The following is an 18,402-nucleotide window of genomic DNA, read 5'->3' on the forward strand; positions in this document are numbered from 1 at the left end:
TTTGTTGGGCTCTGTCCCTTGAATCTACAGGGATAGTCGGGGTGTACTTCCGCTTCTTTCTTAATGTCGATTTCCATGTCCCTTCAACGTTATCCTGAACATCATCATCCTGTTCGCTCTCAGATGCCTCTTCCTTCTTCCCCAAAAGCGAGTCCGTTTCGGAACCCGTTGACCTTTGCTGCTCCTCCTTGCCTGGTGGAATAATATTTCGTGCGCTGTTTTCTTCTGTTTCCATGGTAGGCACAGTTTCTTCCCCGTTCTTTGTGATGTCGTCCATTTCAGCCTCGTCTAGTGTATTTTCTAAAGTGTCGTGTTCTGTCGATGGTCTAGTAATTTGCGCATACGACTTTACGCAATCTTCTGTTTTATGGCCGTAACTCTTGCATTCTTCGCAACGTGGCGCCTTACAATGCTTTCTGATGTGGCCCTTTTGCCTGCAACGCAGACACAGAGCAGTACGGCCCGCAATCGAGAGTAGAATCCGGCATCCCCATAATGTCATGAGATGGGGGACATTGTCCACCGTCACGCCGTCAGCCAGCGACAGTTTAACCTGTCTTGTAGTAGCTTCCACCTTCTCATTCCCACGCAATTTTTCCCTAATGACATCGTTGACCTTCCCATACGCTTTGAGTTCGTTGCGAACGAGATCGTCGGGCACATGATACGGGATCCAGTGCAGCTTTACAGTCACTTCGCGGTCGTTGGGATCAATAATAATGCAGCGCTTGCCTTTTACACTGATCTCACTTTTGCTTCGAAGTCGTTGTTTTGATGCCGCCGATTTCAGAGTGACAAGCCACACGTGATTCATCTGAAACACACCCAGCGAGGCGATGTCATCACTGTCCACCCACTGCCTCAGTGCTTCACACACATCCTCTTCCTTGTAGGGACGTCCCGCCGGATCACAATGCAGAACAACTGTATCCATCATAAAGTTTCCCATTGGTATTTTGGTAGAATCATCTTGTATTCCTGCGTAGCCACATTCACAACTTGTTCTCCCCAGCTAGGCTTAGCTGGTGTAACCTGCTCCGAGGAGCGCATCATCCCACAACCGTTCTCGCTGAAAGCCGGAAGTAGAATACGCGTTATCCGTTGCGCCACAGGCCCGCTCGTTTCGCGTATCAGCCACTTCATTGTCCTAACATCACTGTGCATAGCTGATGTGATTCCTTACATATTTCTTCAAAAAGGCTTTTCTCCAGGAGGACATAACCCGATTACGCAGCACAAAATCTGCAGAGATTTTAACCCCGTGTCCTGAGATCCGCAGTTAGAAGCGCCCTCTGTATGCCACAGGCTTCAACAGGAGACGTGAGTCGGGACGTGGATATCGTGTACATTACCGTTGTCATAAAGACTAAAACGAACAACTCACACGAGCCTGCCAGGATTCGAACCTGGAATCTTCTGATCCGTAGTCAGACGCGTTATCCGTTGCGCCACAGGCCCGCTCGTTTCGCGTATCAGCCACTTCATTGTCCTAACATCACTGTGCATAGCTGAGGTGATTCCTTACATATTTCTTCAAAAAGGCTTTTCTCCAGGAGGACATAACCCGATTACGCAGCACAAAATCTGCAGAGATTTTAACCCCGTGTCCTGAGATCCGCAGTTAGAAGCGCCCTCTGTATGCCACAGGCTTCAACAGGAGACGTGAGTCGGGACGTGGATATCGTGTACATTACCGTTGTCATAAAGACTAAAACGAACAACTCACACGAGCCTGCCAGGACTCGAACCTGGAATCTTCTGATCCGTAGTGAGACGCGTTATCCGTTGCGCCACAGGCCCGCTCGTTTCGCCTATCAGCCACTTCATTGTCCTAACATCACTGTGCATAGCTGAGGTGATTCCTTACATATTTCTTCAAAAAGGCTTTTCTCCAGGAGGACATAACCCGATTACGCAGCACAAAATCTGCAGAGATTTTAACCCCGTGTCCTGAGATCCGCAGTTAGAAGCGCCCTCTGTATGCCACAGGCTTCAACAGGAGACGTGAGTCGGGACGTGGATATCGTGTACATTACCGTTGTCATAAAGACTAAAACGAACAACTCACACGAGCCTGCCAGGATTCGAACCTGGAATCTTCTGATCCGTAGTCAGACGCGTTATCCGTTGCGCCACAGGCCCGCTCGTTTCGCGGATCAGCCACTTCATTGTCCTAACATCACTGTGCATAGCTGAGGTGATTCCTTACATATTTCTTCAAAAAGGCTTTTCTCCAGGAGGACATAACCCGATTACGCAGCACAAAATCTGCAGAGATTTTAACCCCGTGTCCTGAGATCCGCAGTTAGAAGCGCCCTCTGTATGCCACAGGCTTCAACAGGAGACGTGAGTCGGGACGTGGATATCGTGTACATTACCGTTGTCATAAAGACTAAAACGAACAACTCACACGAGCCTGCCAGGATTCGAACCTGGAATCTTCTGATCCGTAGTCAGACGCGTTATCCGTTGCGCCACAGGCCCGCTCGTTTCGCGTATCAGCCACATCATTGTCCTAACATCACTGTGCATAGCTGAGGTGATTCCTTACATATTTCTTCAAAAAGGCTTTTCTCCAGGAGGACATAACCCGATTACGCAGCACAAAATCTGCAGAGATTTTAACCCCGTGTCCTGAGATCCGCAGTTAGAAGCGCCCTCTGTATGCCACAGGCTTCAACAGGAGACGTGAGTCGGGACGTGGATATCGTGTACATTACCGTTGTCATAAAGACTAAAACGAACAACTCACACGAGCCTGCCAGGACTCGAACCTGGAATCTTCTGATCCGTAGTCAGACGCGTTATCCGTTGCGCCACAGGCCCGCTCGTTTCGCGTATCAGCCACTTCATTGTCCTAACATCACTGTGCATAGCTGAGGTGATTCCTTACATATTTCTTCAAAAAGGCTTTTCTCCAGGAGGACATAACCCGATTACGCAGCACAAAATCTGCAGAGATTTTAACCCCGTGTCCTGAGATCCGCAGTTAGAAGCGCCCTCTGTATGCCACAGGCTTCAACAGGAGACGTGAGTCGGGACGTGGATATCGTGTACATTACCGTTGTCATAAAGACTAAAACGAACAACTCACACGAGCCTACCAGGACTCGAACCTGGAATCTTCTGATCCGTAGTCAGACGCGTTATCCGTTGCGCCACAGGCCCGCTCGTTTCGCGTATCAGCCACTTCATTGTCCTAACATCACTGTGCATAGCTGAGGTGATTCCTTACATATTTCTTCAAAAAGGCTTTTCTCCAGGAGGACATAACCCGATTACGCAGCACAAAATCTGCAGAGATTTTAACCCCGTGTCCTGAGATCCGCAGTTAGAAGCGCCCTCTGTATGCCACAGGCTTCAACAGGAGACGTGAGTCGGGACGTGGATATCGTGTACATTACCGTTGTCATAAAGACTAAAACGAACAACTCACACGAGCCTGCCAGGATTCGAACCTGGAATCTTCTGATCCGTAGTCAGACGCGTTATCCGTTGCGCCACAGGCCCGCTCGTTTCGCGGATCAGCCACTTCATTGTCCTAACATCACTGTGCATAGCTGAGGTGATTCCTTACATATTTCTTCAAAAAGGCTTTTCTCCAGGAGGACATAACCCGATTACGCAGCACAAAATCTGCAGAGATTTTAACCCCGTGTCCTGAGATCCGCAGTTAGAAGCGCCCTCTGTATGCCACAGGCTTCAACAGGAGACGTGAGTCGGGACGTGGATATCGTGTACATTACCGTTGTCATAAAGACTAAAACGAAGAACTCACACGAGCCTGCCAGGATCCGAACCTGGAATCTTCTGTTCCGTAGTCAGACGCGTTATCCGTTGCGCCCCAGGCCCGCTCGTTTCGCGTATCAGCCACTTGATTGTCCTAACATCACTGTGCATACCTGAGGTGATTCCTTTCATATTTCTTCAAAAAGGCTTTTCTCCAGGAGGACATAACCCGATTACGCAGCACAAAATCTGCAGAGATTTTAACCCCGTGTCCTGAGATCCGCAGTTAGAAGCGCCCTCTGTATGCCACAGGCTTCAACAGGAGACGTGAGTCGGGACGTGGATATCCTGTACATTACCGTTGTCATAAAGACTAAAACGAACAACTCACACGAGCCTGCCAGGATCGGAACCTGGAATCTCCTGTTCCGTAGTCAGACGCGTTATCCGTTGCGCCACAGGCCCGCTCGTTTCGCGTATCAGCCACTTCATTGTCCTAACATCACTGTGCATAGCTGAGGTTATTCCTTACATATTTCTTCAAAAAGGCTTTTCTCCAGGAGGACATAACCCGATTACGCAGCACAAAATCTGCAGAGATTTTAACCCCGTGTCCTCAGATCCGCAGTTAGAAGCGCCCTCTGTATGCCAAGGCTTCAACAGGAGACGTGAGTCGGGACGTGGATATCCTGTACATTACCGGTATCATAAAGACTAAAACGAACAACTCACACGAGCCTGCCAGGATTCGAACCTGGAATCTTCTGATCCGTAGTCAGACGCGTTATCCGTTGCGCCACAGGCCCGCTCGTTTCGCGTATCAGCCACTTCATTGTCCTAACATCACTGTGCATAGCTGAGATGATTCCTTACATATTTCTTCAAAAAGGCTTTTCTCCAGGAGGACATAACCCGATTACGCAGCACAAAATCTGCAGAGATTTTAACCCCGTGTCCTGAGATCCGCAGTTAGAAGAGCCCTCTGTATGCCAAGGCTTCAACAGGAGACGTGAGTCGGGACGTGGATATCGTGTACATTACCGGTATCATAAAGACTAAAACGAACAACTCACACGAGCCTGCCAGGATTCGAACCTGGAATCTTCTGATCCGTAGTCAGACGCGTTATCCGTTGCGCCACAGGCCCGCTCGTTTCGCGTATCAGCCACTTCATTGTCCTAACATCACTGTGCATAGCTGAGGTCGTTCCTTACATATTTCTTCAAAAAGGCTTTTCTCCAGGAGGACATAACCCGATTACGCAGCACAAAATCTGCAGAGATTTTAACCCCGTGTCCTGAGATCCGCAGTTAGAAGCGCCCTCTGTATGCCACAGGCTTCAACAGGAGACGTGAGTCGGGACGTGGATATCGTGTACATTACCGTTGTCATAAAGACTAAAACGAAGAACTCACACGAGCCTGCCAGGATCCGAACCTGGAATCTTCTGTTCCGTAGTCAGACGCGTTATCCGTTGCGCCCCAGGCCCGCTCGTTTCGCGTATCAGCCACTTGATTGTCCTAACATCACTGTGCATACCTGAGGTGATTCCTTTCATATTTCTTCAAAAAGGCTTTTCTCCAGGAGGACATAACCCGATTACGCAGCACAAAATCTGCAGAGATTTTAACCCCGTGTCCTGAGATCCGCAGTTAGAAGCGCCCTCTGTATGCCACAGGCTTCAACAGGAGACGTGAGTCGGGACGTGGATATCCTGTACATTACCGTTGTCATAAAGACTAAAACGAACAACTCACACGAGCCTGCCAGGATCGGAACCTGGAATCTCCTGTTCCGTAGTCAGACGCGTTATCCGTTGCGCCACAGGCCCGCTCGTTTCGCGTATCAGCCACTTCATTGTCCTAACATCACTGTGCATAGCTGAGGTTATTCCTTACATATTTCTTCAAAAAGGCTTTTCTCCAGGAGGACATAACCCGATTACGCAGCACAAAATCTGCAGAGATTTTAACCCCGTGTCCTCAGATCCGCAGTTAGAAGCGCCCTCTGTATGCCAAGGCTTCAACAGGAGACGTGAGTCGGGACGTGGATATCCTGTACATTACCGGTATCATAAAGACTAAAACGAACAACTCACACGAGCCTGCCAGGATTCGAACCTGGAATCTTCTGATCCGTAGTCAGACGCGTTATCCGTTGCGCCACAGGCCCGCTCGTTTCGCGTATCAGCCACTTCATTGTCCTAACATCACTGTGCATAGCTGAGATGATTCCTTACATATTTCTTCAAAAAGGCTTTTCTCCAGGAGGACATAACCCGATTACGCAGCACAAAATCTGCAGAGATTTTAACCCCGTGTCCTGAGATCCGCAGTTAGAAGAGCCCTCTGTATGCCAAGGCTTCAACAGGAGACGTGAGTCGGGACGTGGATATCGTGTACATTACCGGTATCATAAAGACTAAAACGAACAACTCACACGAGCCTGCCAGGATTCGAACCTGGAATCTTCTGATCCGTAGTCAGACGCGTTATCCGTTGCGCCACAGGCCCGCTCGTTTCGCGTATCAGCCACTTCATTGTCCTAACATCACTGTGCATAGCTGAGGTCGTTCCTTACATATTTCTTCAAAAAGGCTTTTCTCCAGGAGGACATAACCCGATTACGCAGCACAAAATCTGCAGAGATTTTAACCCCGTGTCCTGAGATCCGCAGTTAGAAGCGCCCTCTGTATGCCACAGGCTTCAACAGGAGACGTGAGTCGGGACGCGGATATCGTGTACATTACCGTTGTCATAAAGACTAAAACGAACAACTCACACGAGCCTGCCAGGATTCGAACCTGGAATCTTCTGATCCGTAGTCAGACGCGTTATCCGTTGCGCCACAGGCCCGCTCGTTTCAGTATCAGCCACTTCATTGTCCTAACATCACTGTGCATAGCTGAGATGATTCCTTACATATTTCTTCAAAAAGGCTTTTCTCCAGGAGGACATAACCCGATTACGCAGCACAAAATCTGCAGAGATTTTAACCCCGTGTCCTGAGATCCGCAGTTAGAAGAGCCCTCTGTATGCCAAGGCTTCAACAGGAGACGTGAGTCGGGACGTGGATATCGTGTACATTACCGGTATCATAAAGACTAAAACGAACAACTCACACGAGCCTGCCAGGATTCGAACCTGGAATCTTCTGATCCGTAGTCAGACGCGTTATCCGTTGCGCCACAGGCCCGCTCGTTTCGCGTATCAGCCACTTCATTGTCCTAACATCACTGTGCATAGCTGAGGTCGTTCCTTACATATTTCTTCAAAAAGGCTTTTCTCCAGGAGGACATAACCCGATTACGCAGCACAAAATCTGCAGAGATTTTAACCCCGTGTCCTGAGATCCGCAGTTAGAAGCGCCCTCTGTATGCCACAGGCTTCAACAGGAGACGTGAGTCGGGACGTGGATATCGTGTACATTACCGTTGTCATAAAGACTAAAACGAAGAACTCACACGAGCCTGCCAGGATCCGAACCTGGAATCTTCTGTTCCGTAGTCAGACGCGTTATCCGTTGCGCCCCAGGCCCGCTCGTTTCGCGTATCAGCCACTTGATTGTCCTAACATCACTGTGCATACCTGAGGTGATTCCTTTCATATTTCTTCAAAAAGGCTTTTCTCCAGGAGGACATAACCCGATTACGCAGCACAAAATCTGCAGAGATTTTAACCCCGTGTCCTGAGATCCGCAGTTAGAAGCGCCCTCTGTATGCCACAGGCTTCAACAGGAGACGTGAGTCGGGACGTGGATATCCTGTACATTACCGTTGTCATAAAGACTAAAACGAACAACTCACACGAGCCTGCCAGGATCGGAACCTGGAATCTCCTGTTCCGTAGTCAGACGCGTTATCCGTTGCGCCACAGGCCCGCTCGTTTCGCGTATCAGCCACTTCATTGTCCTAACATCACTGTGCATAGCTGAGGTTATTCCTTACATATTTCTTCAAAAAGGCTTTTCTCCAGGAGGACATAACCCGATTACGCAGCACAAAATCTGCAGAGATTTTAACCCCGTGTCCTCAGATCCGCAGTTAGAAGCGCCCTCTGTATGCCAAGGCTTCAACAGGAGACGTGAGTCGGGACGTGGATATCCTGTACATTACCGGTATCATAAAGACTAAAACGAACAACTCACACGAGCCTGCCAGGATTCGAACCTGGAATCTTCTGATCCGTAGTCAGACGCGTTATCCGTTGCGCCACAGGCCCGCTCGTTTCGCGTATCAGCCACTTCATTGTCCTAACATCACTGTGCATAGCTGAGATGATTCCTTACATATTTCTTCAAAAAGGCTTTTCTCCAGGAGGACATAACCCGATTACGCAGCACAAAATCTGCAGAGATTTTAACCCCGTGTCCTGAGATCCGCAGTTAGAAGAGCCCTCTGTATGCCAAGGCTTCAACAGGAGACGTGAGTCGGGACGTGGATATCGTGTACATTACCGGTATCATAAAGACTAAAACGAACAACTCACACGAGCCTGCCAGGATTCGAACCTGGAATCTTCTGATCCGTAGTCAGACGCGTTATCCGTTGCGCCACAGGCCCGCTCGTTTCGCGTATCAGCCACTTCATTGTCCTAACATCACTGTGCATAGCTGAGGTCGTTCCTTACATATTTCTTCAAAAAGGCTTTTCTCCAGGAGGACATAACCCGATTACGCAGCACAAAATCTGCAGAGATTTTAACCCCGTGTCCTGAGATCCGCAGTTAGAAGCGCCCTCTGTATGCCACAGGCTTCAACAGGAGACGTGAGTCGGGACGCGGATATCGTGTACATTACCGTTGTCATAAAGACTAAAACGAACAACTCACACGAGCCTGCCAGGATTCGAACCTGGAATCTTCTGATCCGTAGTCAGACGCGTTATCCGTTGCGCCACAGGCCCGCTCGTTTCAGTATCAGCCACTTCATTGTCCTAACATCACTGTGCATAGCTGAGATGATTCCTTACATATTTCTTCAAAAAGGCTTTTCTCCAGGAGGACATAACCCGATTACGCAGCACAAAATCTGCAGAGATTTTAACCCCGTGTCCTGAGATCCGCAGTTAGAAGAGCCCTCTGTATGCCAAGGCTTCAACAGGAGACGTGAGTCGGGACGTGGATATCGTGTACATTACCGGTATCATAAAGACTAAAACGAACAACTCACACGAGCCTGCCAGGATTCGAACCTGGAATCTTCTGATCCGTAGTCAGACGCGTTATCCGTTGCGCCACAGGCCCGCTCGTTTCGCGTATCAGCCACTTCATTGTCCTAACATCACTGTGCATAGCTGAGGTCGTTCCTTACATATTTCTTCAAAAAGGCTTTTCTCCAGGAGGACATAACCCGATTACGCAGCACAAAATCTGCAGAGATTTTAACCCCGTGTCCTGAGATCCGCAGTTAGAAGCGCCCTCTGTATGCCACAGGCTTCAACAGGAGACGTGAGTCGGGACGCGGATATCGTGTACATTACCGTTGTCATAAAGACTAAAACGAACAACTCACACGAGCCTGCCAGGATTCGAACCTGGAATCTTCTGATCCGTAGTCAGACGCGTTATCCGTTGCGCCACAGGCCCGCTCGTTTCAGTATCAGCCACTTCATTGTCCTAACATCACTGTGCATAGCTGAGGTCCTTCCTTACATATTTCTTCAAAAAGGCTTTTCTCCAGGAGGACATAACCCGATTACGGGATTCTGCTTCCGGCTTCCGAAGGGAAAGGACGTAGAGGGTAGTTTCATTTTAAATCGAACAACGTGTGAAAGTCGTATTTTTTAATTCGCCCAGAAAAAATATATGTTAGAGGACAGTTCAAACGACGCAAATCGCGCCACGTGCGATGCTCGTGCGTGTAGTGGTTTCCGCGTAGGAGAGGGGGAAAGTCTGAGGCTGCTTGAGCACGCTTTCTTCTGGACCGACTTTGACGGGATCTAGCACCGCTAATTTTATGTCTAGGAACTGGAGGTTTTTTATGATTATAGGCTGCACCATAGACACTGTCGACAGTTACCCACAGAACTCTGAGAGCCACAGATTTTCTGTTAAAAAATGCCAAACTTGGCGTAAACGTTCAAAAAGGCCAAACTTTGTTACCAATTTTCTTCATGGCAGAACGTCTGAGAACATCGAGCTTAGTGCCGTTCGATAGGACGTTGAAAGAGCTTTCGTGCTGTATCTAATTCATTTTTCTCAGCCCGGTTGTTTCTGTGTTATTAACTTGAGAATCACACATGGTAGGCGAAAATTGCCAATGTTGCGTCTCAATTTTCTCAAAAATGCCATCTTCGATTTCTTTGATTATTTTTCGAAAGGTGGCGTCACGTCTGTACTTTAGACGTCAAATGAGACAATCTTTTATTTTTGCATGAGAGACGCGCAGCGATTTTTTTTGTCACGCAGGGTGCACGAGGCTGCGGCCTTGCGCGCCCCACCCACGAGCACGCGACCTTCAACCTCTTCTTTGCTATATGTGTCCCGTTGACGGAGAAATCAATGACCACACTGCGTGAGCTTGTTGTAGTATCCCCGGAGCATCACTTTACGTTTACCCAATGGTCTCTCAGTTCCGTCAGGCTCATTCAAAGCGTGGGAGAGTACATGAGTTGCCTGTGCGCCCTTGACGAGAAGCCCCAGTTCGACGAACATACCGACAAAGCAGTGAGAAGAAACGAAGCGCTTCGTAGAGATCTTTATCCACTGCTAACATCTTAGCTTTTGTTTCAGGTTGCCACCAGTCCCCCAGGAAGTGCGAAAGTCACATCCTTTTTATTGGTAAAAGAACGAAGAACGGAAGTTTCGAACAACGTAAAATGTGTCCATTGCGAGATCCCTGCAGGTGGTGGCTGCCACCATTGGATTAGCATCATCCGATAGCTGTACACATGTACTTTCACATGATATAAGGTGAATGGGTTCAAGCGCATGGATGCCAGAAGGACTACTGAAGACCACACCGAGGGTTTAAGGTACCTACGGCTACCGGAAACGAGGGATTTTAGTTGTGCGTTGTTCTGTCGGAAATTTTGATTCCCACGGTGACACTGACACATCTCGGTGAGGGTGAACGTGTTATACTTGAGAGCAGCAACTGTCATCACAGCGGTCTTACGGGTTTTGTACCACCCGTCGTGGTTCCGAAATAACGCTACGGAGCATAGAACTAAGCGAGCATGCACACCTTCGGAACTATCACTTATTGCGCCAAAGTTAAGAGGCGACTGCAACCGCGCGACCACAAATTTGTATTCTCAGGTGTTGTAACTTTCTGTCCCCTGTGGCCGTAGTTCTGCATTATTAATATGAACTCGCACGACAGCCTCATAGCGTGCGTATGTGCATTGCCTCAAGCACATGTGCGGGAGAATAGTGAATATGCGCACGTGCGTATACGCACACGTCGTGCGTGCGACTCCCATGAAAGTGCGTAATAGCAAGTTCAAGTCGCCCACGAAAGTATTGCCCTGCGTCTCCAAAGGAAAAAAATAAACATACGTACCATAAGTGCAAAATAAGTACATAATGCAACACCTGGGCATTAAATTACAAAGCAGACTACGAAGCAAAACGCGCTCGTAAACATTCGAAGAGCGCCATTGTGTGGAAAAATCGCTCCGCGGAAACGTAGTCCTACGTCTCAATCAAAAGGAGAAAAGGTACTTTACCAGCAGCGCAAAGTACCGGCATAATTCTGCCCCTGTGGAATAAATCGTGAAAAATATTCCGGCTTTTTAGAAATAATTAAGATCGAACATGCAAAATTTTCGCGTACCACTCGTGGTTTTGCGATACTAGGCGGACAAAGAATGTGCTTGAACCCAGTCACTTTATATCATGTGAAAGGTCATGTCTAAAGCTGTGGGATGATGCTAATCCAATGGTGGCAGCCACCACCTGCAGGGGTCTCGCAATGGGCACATTTTACGTTTTTCGAAACTTTCGGTTTTCGTTATTTTACAAATGAAAAGGATGTGCCTTTCACACTGCCTGAGGGAGTGGCGGCAACCTGAAACAAAAGCTAAGATGTTACCAGTGGATAAAGATCTCTACGAAGTGCTTCGTTTCTTCGCACTGCTTTGTCGGTATGTTCGTCGAACTGGGGCTTCTCGTCAAGGGCGAACAGGCAACTCATGTACTCTCTCACGGTTTGAATGAGCCTGACGGAACTGAGAGACCATTGGGTAAACGTAAAGTGATGCTCCGGGGACACTACAACAAGCTATCGCAGTGTGGTCATTGATTTCTCCGTCAACGAGACACATATAGCAAAGAAGAGGTTGAAGGTCGCGTGCTCGTGGGTGGGGCGCGCAAGGCCGCAGCCTCGTGCACCCTTTCTGACAAAAAAAATCGCTGCGCGTCTCTCAGGCAAAAATAAAAGATTGTCTCACTTGACGTCTAAAGTACAGACATGACGCCACCTTTTGAAAAATAATCAAAGAAATCGAAGATGGCATTTTTGAGAAAATTGAGATGCAACATTGGCCATTTTCGCCTACCATGTGTGATTCTCACGTTAATACCACAGAAACAACTGGGCTGAGAAAAATGAATTCTATACAGCACGAACGCTCTTTCAACGTCCTATCGAATGGCGCTAAGCTCGATGTTCTCAGACGTTCCGTCATGACGAAAATTGGTAACAAAGCTTGGCCTTTTTGAACGTTTACGCCAAGTTTGGCATTTTTTAACAGAAAATCTGTGGCTCTCAGAGTTCTGTGGGTGGCTGTGGACAGTGTCTATGGTGCAGCCTATAATCACAAAAATCCTCCAGTTCCTAGACATAAAGTGAGCGGTGCTAGATCCCGTCAAAGTCGGTCCAGAAGAAAGCCCGCCCAAGCAGCCTCCGACTTTCCCCCTCTCCTACGCGGAAACTACTCCACGGACGAGCGTCGCACGTGCCGCGATTTGCGTCGTTTGAACTGTCCTCTAACATATATTTTTTCTGGTCGAATTAAAAAATACGACTTTCACACGTTGTTCGATTTAAAATGAAACTACCCTAGAATGTCACGCTCCGTACAGGAGGATTCAACGGCTAAGCCTAGCCGTGGTGTCTCGGATGGATCAGCACCGGATTCGACGGAGTACAAATTGATTCTTCCACCCATCCCAGCGGGAACAGCAACGTTGAACTCGGTTTTTCTGCATGGTGATATAGCAGGTAGGCCATATAATCCGGAGCATTTCGAGGAAGGACTAAAAGCGGTACTGAATGTTCAAGAAGAAGTGCTTAGCGCCGGAGTTTACCAGATGAATCACGTGTGGGTGGTTACTCTGCAATATGCGTTATCGAAGCAAAAGCTACTCGCCGCGAAAGAACTCAAGGTGAAGGGTAAACAATGTCGGATAATTGACCCGAATCAGAAGGAAGTGGAACTTAAGCTGCACTGGCTGCCAGTGTTTATCCCGGATGACGAGGTGAAAAGCGTGTTCCAGAGTTTTGGAACAATTATTGAAATGGAAAAAGTGAAGTGGTCAAGGCCTGGCATGGCAGGAGTGTTCACTACCACAAGGACAGCGCGGCTCAGACTTGGAAAGGGAGTGACAGTCGACAACTTGCCTCATCAAGTCAAGGTGTATGGAGGGACTGTTTTGGTTGTGGCGCACGGGAGACCGCCGCTCTGTTTGAAGTGCAAAAGGGTGGGGCATGTGCGTCGGGAGTGCCGTGCAATCAAGTGTGGCAAATGTTTCCGCTTCGGTCACCCGGAAGAAGAGTGTGTGAAGTCGTATGCTACAGCGGTGCAGGTGGTGAGCAATGACGACAGGGATATCCAGGATATGCTAGTGGACGAAGAATAAATGAATAGCTCACATCTTCAGGCTGAAGTTGCACCGGATATTGAAAGATCGGAGGGGCTTGCTCCCGGGAAGGAAGGGGAGGACAGGGAAGAGGTTATAGCACCCGAGGCTTCTTCTGAGGAGCATCCAGCTGAGGCCGGCAACGATGGAGTGGTCGACGGGAAGGGTAAAGGACAGGCCTGTGGGAAAGAAGAGACTCGAGAGTGGGACGTTGGGCTAGCTGTTGGCGCGTCGCTGTCAGAAGAGGGGGTCGTCTGCTCATCGGATGTGGCAACGAATGTGACAGCGGATGACTTGCAGCGAGACATTGATGGACTGAACAGTGAAGAAAGGTCAGGTCTAAAAGGGAAAGTAGTCAATACCAGAAGACTCAGGTTCAACCCTGCGCCAAAGATACCGTCGGAAGAGCGAAGAAAGACTACCTTAAGTCAATAGTTCAAGTGCATGCGCAGAGACTTCAACAACACTAAATGCTCTAATGAAGATTGCAACGCCAATGTAGTCAGCCTTGTTTCACACAAAAGAAGGTGGTTTCTACGCGACCTGCTACAAAAAGAATAATGCGACATGGTCTTTTTACAAGCGAGTAAGCTGTGCACAGCCCTTTAACGTACAAAAGCCCAGCCCTTTAAGGTACTGGAAACGTTCAGTCCTCTGCTCGATGCAAGTCAGCAACGACTCGGGGAGTGTTAAGTAGCACACAAGTGACTGTGTGATGTACATATGTAAATATGGAATGTAAATACTAATAAAAAAAAGGACATAACCCGATTACGCAGCACAAAATCTGCAGAGATTTTAACCCCGTGTCCTGAGATCCGCAGTTAGAAGCGCCCTCTGTATGCCACAGGCTTCAACAGGAGACGTGAGTCGGGACGTGGATATCGTGTACATTACCGTTGTCATAAAGACTAAAACCAACAACTCACACGAGCCTGCCAGGATTCGAACCTGGAATCTTCTGATCCGTAGTCAGACGCGTTATCCGTTGCGCCACAGGCCCGCTCGTTTCGCGTATCAGCCACTTCATTGTCCTAACATCACTGTGCATAGCTGAGGTGATTCCTTACATATTTCTTCAAAAAGGCTTTTCTCGAGGAGGACATAACCCGATTAGCAGCACAAAATCTGCAGAGATTTTAACCCCGTGTCCTGAGATCCGCAGTTAGAAGCGCCCTCTGTATGCCACAGGCTTCAACAGGAGACGCGAGTCGGGACGTGGATATCGTGTACACTACCGTTGTCATAAAGACTAAAACGAACAAATCACACGAGCCTGCCAGGATCTGAACCTGGAATCTTCGGATCCGTAGTCAGACGCGTTATCCGTTGCGCTTTTTTTTATTACATTAAAATTTCAACACGACACCATCTCTTTGGCGTCGTACACTTAAAAACACCTCACAATGAGCAGTCCTTGTGGGTCACTCCCGGTGACTGTCACAGGAAAGTTATGAAGAAGTCCTCAACTTAATAAGGAGCCGGGCGCTGTATGCAAGGCTCTCTGCTACTAAAATCGACAGGGCGGAGGAAGACTCTCAGCTTTTCTCGTAAGGAGTTGCACAATGTATCCCGCAAGTTGATTACACTGCGTAGGAGGTCGTCGTCGCCGACGCCGCGCTTCTGTAATACACTCACAGACCAGTTGATCTTAGTTACGAGCAGGACGAGCGGAATTCGCGGAGGAGACCTGCCATTTGCAATGTCCATGCGATGAATCCACAGTACGTGCAGGCCGAGGAGGCAGAGAAGGCTTAGGCAGACGCTGCCCTCCGTTGCAACGTCAAGGAACTTCAGGCGAACCCACGTGAGTTCCTCCTCGATGCCAAAAGTTGTACGCAGAAAGCCCCAAAACTGTACAGCATTTCTGCATCCCAGGAAAGTGTGAGGCAGATCCTCCTCCTCCGCGAAGCACATGTCGCATTTGTTGGACCAAGGTACCGTGAAGCCCTTCTTTATCAGCCATGACTTGACCGGCGCGTTATCCGTTGCGCCACAGGGCCGCTCGTTTTGCGTGTCAGCCATTTTATTGTCCTAACATCACTGTGCATAGCGCAGGTGACTCCTAACATATTGCTTCAAAAAGGCTTTTCTCCAGGAGGACATAACCCGAATACGCAGCATACAATCTGCAGACATTTTAACCCCGTGTCCTCAGATCCGCAGTTACAAGCGCTCTCCCGTATGCCACAGGCTTCAACAGGAGACGTGAGTCGGGACGTGGATATCGTGTACACTACCGTTGTCATAAAGACTAAAACGAACAAATCACAAGAGCCTGCCAGGATTCGAACCTGGAATACTTCTGATCCGTAGTCAGACGCGTTATCGGTTGCGCCACAGGCCCGCTCATTTTGCGTATCAGCCATTTTATTGTCCTAACATCACTGTGCATAGCTCAGGTGATTCCTTACATATTTCTTCAAAAAGGCTTTTATCCAGGGGGACATAACCCGATTACGCAGCACAAAATCTGCAGAGATTTTAACCCCGTGTCCTGAGATCCGCAGTTAGAAGCGCTCTCTCGGATGCCACAGGCTTCAACAGGAGACGTGAGTCGGGACGTGGATATCGTGTACACTACCGTTGTCATAAAGACTAAAACGAACAAATCACAAGAGCCTGCCAGGATTCGAACCTGGAATCTTCTGAACCGTAGTCAGACGCGTTATCGGTTGCGCCACAGGCCGCTCCTTATTTTCTTTTCCACCTTTATTTTTCAGAGCTTACTACTCTGAGTCACGTCGACTCAATAACTCACAATACCATACACAACACGACAAAATCACAGAGAGAGAATACGGTGTTTCTCCTCTATACCGGACACGTTAATAACACAATTTCTACAAAACATTCAGCCTTTCGCAGACTGTATCTAACCACTCAGGCACTTCTAAGAGCTGAGTACAAGCTAACTTTACCTGCAGTAGTTGGGCTTTGAAATATTTCATAGGAGGACACAAGGGCTCTTCGTTCCTACCGGCCATACGAAGCTTCCACAAACAGTACATGGCAACAAGAAGACCGATATCGTATCTAACATTTTCACCGGGGCCTAATGGGAGGAAGCGGATAGTGTGAGGATTAAGCGAAAGACGGCGCTTAAGGACTTTGAACTGTAAGTCATCCCAAAAGAATAAAGCTTCTGTGTAGTCCAGAAAAAGGTGATCGACAGTCTCGGGCGTGTCGCAAAATCTGCAATTCACGGACCACGGAACATAGAATCCCTTCTGTTGAAGCCAAGCTTTCACGGGCAGTGTGGACGTGTGTAATTTAAAGAAAAATGACTTCATGTTGGGCTTCACCGGCATCTTCCTGACTCTGCACAACACATCCGTGCCGTGCCATCCGGAGGGGATTTGACGGTAGATGGGCACAGGAAGGAGTACATCGAGAAGTTGAGCTACCAACGTTTTCTTGGCGACAGAAAAGAGGTACTCTAAGCTGAATCTAGCCTTCAAGAAGTTTAGGCTCTCGACAACCTCTTTGTAGAAACCGCTTAAGCGTAGACTTTCTTCGTGAAACCCAACATATATATCGGGAATGTAGTTGTACGCAAGGACCCGCTTGATGGTTTCCAGAATCGGGTGTGAACTCTGCCTATGAAAAAACAGTCTCATGACGAGTTGCTTGATGTAGAGATGCTGTAAGCCTAGTCTGCCGTCCTTGACTTTCTTGAACAGGTTTTGTCTTCGCATCCTTTCGAACGTTGAACACCATATTGTGGTGGCAAATATGCGATAACAACGATGTATAATTTTGCGGGAGCATTGAAGGACTTGCAAGAGGTAAATCAGCTTAGCGTCCAGAAAAACATTGCACACAGAAGCTCGTTGAAACATTGAGAGATCTTGTTTTTTCCAGGTCGAAGCATGTGTCCTAATGTTTTGTAATCGCTCCGACCACAAGGAGGTCCGCAGTTATAAGCGCTCTCCCGTATGCCACAGGCTTCAACAGTCGACGTGAGTGCGGGACGTAGATATCATGTACACTACCGTTGTCATAAAGACTAAAACGAACAAATCACACGAGCCTGCCAGGATTCGAACCTGGAATCTTCTGATCCGAAGTCAGACGCGTTATCCGTTGCGCCACAGGCCCGCTCGTTCCACGTGTCAGCCATTTTATTGTAGGAACATCACTGTGCATAGCTCAGGTGATTCCTTACATATTTATTCAAATAGGCTTTTCTCCAGGAGGACATAACCCGATCACGCAGCACAAAATCTCTGCCACGGTATTAACCCGGTGTCCGCCGATCCGCAGTTACAAGCGCTCTCCCGTATGCCACAGCCTTCAACAGAAGACGTGAGTCAAGACCTAGATATCGTGTACACTGCCGTCGTCATAAAGACTAGAACGAACAAATCACACTAGCCTGCCAGGATTCGAACCTGGAATCTTCTCATCAGTAGTCAGACTCGTTATCCGTTGCGCCACAGGCCCGCTTTTTTTTTCCCACCAGGTAATAACGTTGGTCTAGGGTTTTCTTTATTCCCAAGGCAGCACAACAAATACATCCATCTCACAATAGCACGTCGAACAGATGCAGCATAGATGTAGGCTGTACATAATCTATACAATGAGAAGCTACGAGTTACAGAGCACTGCTTGTGCTCTTATATGCTAAAAGCCCAGCGCTGGGGTTCCATATCGTACGGAGTGAGGAAATGTATCCTGCACCTAAATGTCACTCCTGATATGCGTTTACTGACTTCCAGAATGAGCATCCATTCTACCTCGGCTTCAAGCCTGCCTTGCCCAGTGCAACTGCATGCCCACAACAATGCTGTCTTTAGGTACAACCATGTAGGCTTCCTATTTGGTCTGTTTTCTGCTTCGGAGGTTCGCACTCTCCAGAGTGCATTCA

General features: G+C 48.4%; 21 non-coding genes across 21 annotated transcripts; all 21 read right to left on the reverse strand.

Moving 5' to 3' along the window:
- Positions 1-1,385: 1,385 nt before the first annotated feature.
- Positions 1,386-1,458, reverse strand: Trnar-acg (transfer RNA arginine (anticodon ACG)). Its single transcript has one exon. It is a non-coding gene; the product is annotated as a tRNA-Arg (tRNA).
- Positions 1,459-1,727: 269 nt separating this feature from the next.
- On the reverse strand, positions 1,728-1,800 carry Trnar-acg (transfer RNA arginine (anticodon ACG)). Its single transcript has one exon. It is a non-coding gene; the product is annotated as a tRNA-Arg (tRNA).
- A 269-nt stretch (positions 1,801-2,069) lies between these two features.
- Positions 2,070-2,142, reverse strand: Trnar-acg (transfer RNA arginine (anticodon ACG)). The gene has a single exon. It is a non-coding gene; the product is annotated as a tRNA-Arg (tRNA).
- Positions 2,143-2,411: 269 nt separating this feature from the next.
- On the reverse strand, positions 2,412-2,484 carry Trnar-acg (transfer RNA arginine (anticodon ACG)). Its single transcript has one exon. It is a non-coding gene; the product is annotated as a tRNA-Arg (tRNA).
- Positions 2,485-2,753: 269 nt separating this feature from the next.
- On the reverse strand, positions 2,754-2,826 carry Trnar-acg (transfer RNA arginine (anticodon ACG)). Its single transcript has one exon. It is a non-coding gene; the product is annotated as a tRNA-Arg (tRNA).
- Positions 2,827-3,095: 269 nt separating this feature from the next.
- Trnar-acg (transfer RNA arginine (anticodon ACG)) lies at positions 3,096-3,168 on the reverse strand. The gene has a single exon. It is a non-coding gene; the product is annotated as a tRNA-Arg (tRNA).
- Positions 3,169-3,437: 269 nt separating this feature from the next.
- On the reverse strand, positions 3,438-3,510 carry Trnar-acg (transfer RNA arginine (anticodon ACG)). Its single transcript has one exon. It is a non-coding gene; the product is annotated as a tRNA-Arg (tRNA).
- A 952-nt stretch (positions 3,511-4,462) lies between these two features.
- Trnar-acg (transfer RNA arginine (anticodon ACG)) lies at positions 4,463-4,535 on the reverse strand. Its single transcript has one exon. It is a non-coding gene; the product is annotated as a tRNA-Arg (tRNA).
- Positions 4,536-4,803: 268 nt separating this feature from the next.
- Positions 4,804-4,876, reverse strand: Trnar-acg (transfer RNA arginine (anticodon ACG)). Its single transcript has one exon. It is a non-coding gene; the product is annotated as a tRNA-Arg (tRNA).
- A 952-nt stretch (positions 4,877-5,828) lies between these two features.
- Trnar-acg (transfer RNA arginine (anticodon ACG)) lies at positions 5,829-5,901 on the reverse strand. Its single transcript has one exon. It is a non-coding gene; the product is annotated as a tRNA-Arg (tRNA).
- Positions 5,902-6,169: 268 nt separating this feature from the next.
- On the reverse strand, positions 6,170-6,242 carry Trnar-acg (transfer RNA arginine (anticodon ACG)). Its single transcript has one exon. It is a non-coding gene; the product is annotated as a tRNA-Arg (tRNA).
- A 269-nt stretch (positions 6,243-6,511) lies between these two features.
- Positions 6,512-6,584, reverse strand: Trnar-acg (transfer RNA arginine (anticodon ACG)). The gene has a single exon. It is a non-coding gene; the product is annotated as a tRNA-Arg (tRNA).
- Positions 6,585-6,851: 267 nt separating this feature from the next.
- On the reverse strand, positions 6,852-6,924 carry Trnar-acg (transfer RNA arginine (anticodon ACG)). Its single transcript has one exon. It is a non-coding gene; the product is annotated as a tRNA-Arg (tRNA).
- Positions 6,925-7,876: 952 nt separating this feature from the next.
- Positions 7,877-7,949, reverse strand: Trnar-acg (transfer RNA arginine (anticodon ACG)). The gene has a single exon. It is a non-coding gene; the product is annotated as a tRNA-Arg (tRNA).
- A 268-nt stretch (positions 7,950-8,217) lies between these two features.
- On the reverse strand, positions 8,218-8,290 carry Trnar-acg (transfer RNA arginine (anticodon ACG)). The gene has a single exon. It is a non-coding gene; the product is annotated as a tRNA-Arg (tRNA).
- Positions 8,291-8,559: 269 nt separating this feature from the next.
- Positions 8,560-8,632, reverse strand: Trnar-acg (transfer RNA arginine (anticodon ACG)). Its single transcript has one exon. It is a non-coding gene; the product is annotated as a tRNA-Arg (tRNA).
- A 267-nt stretch (positions 8,633-8,899) lies between these two features.
- Positions 8,900-8,972, reverse strand: Trnar-acg (transfer RNA arginine (anticodon ACG)). The gene has a single exon. It is a non-coding gene; the product is annotated as a tRNA-Arg (tRNA).
- A 269-nt stretch (positions 8,973-9,241) lies between these two features.
- On the reverse strand, positions 9,242-9,314 carry Trnar-acg (transfer RNA arginine (anticodon ACG)). Its single transcript has one exon. It is a non-coding gene; the product is annotated as a tRNA-Arg (tRNA).
- A 5,148-nt stretch (positions 9,315-14,462) lies between these two features.
- On the reverse strand, positions 14,463-14,535 carry Trnar-acg (transfer RNA arginine (anticodon ACG)). The gene has a single exon. It is a non-coding gene; the product is annotated as a tRNA-Arg (tRNA).
- A 1,270-nt stretch (positions 14,536-15,805) lies between these two features.
- Trnar-acg (transfer RNA arginine (anticodon ACG)) lies at positions 15,806-15,879 on the reverse strand. The gene has a single exon. It is a non-coding gene; the product is annotated as a tRNA-Arg (tRNA).
- A 1,681-nt stretch (positions 15,880-17,560) lies between these two features.
- Trnar-ucg (transfer RNA arginine (anticodon UCG)) lies at positions 17,561-17,633 on the reverse strand. The gene has a single exon. It is a non-coding gene; the product is annotated as a tRNA-Arg (tRNA).
- Between the last annotated feature and the right edge of the window lie 769 nt (positions 17,634-18,402).

Source organism: Ornithodoros turicata, chromosome 1 (assembly GCF_037126465.1).
Source record: "Ornithodoros turicata isolate Travis chromosome 1, ASM3712646v1, whole genome shotgun sequence".
Lineage (NCBI taxonomy): Eukaryota > Metazoa > Arthropoda > Arachnida > Ixodida > Argasidae > Ornithodoros > Ornithodoros turicata.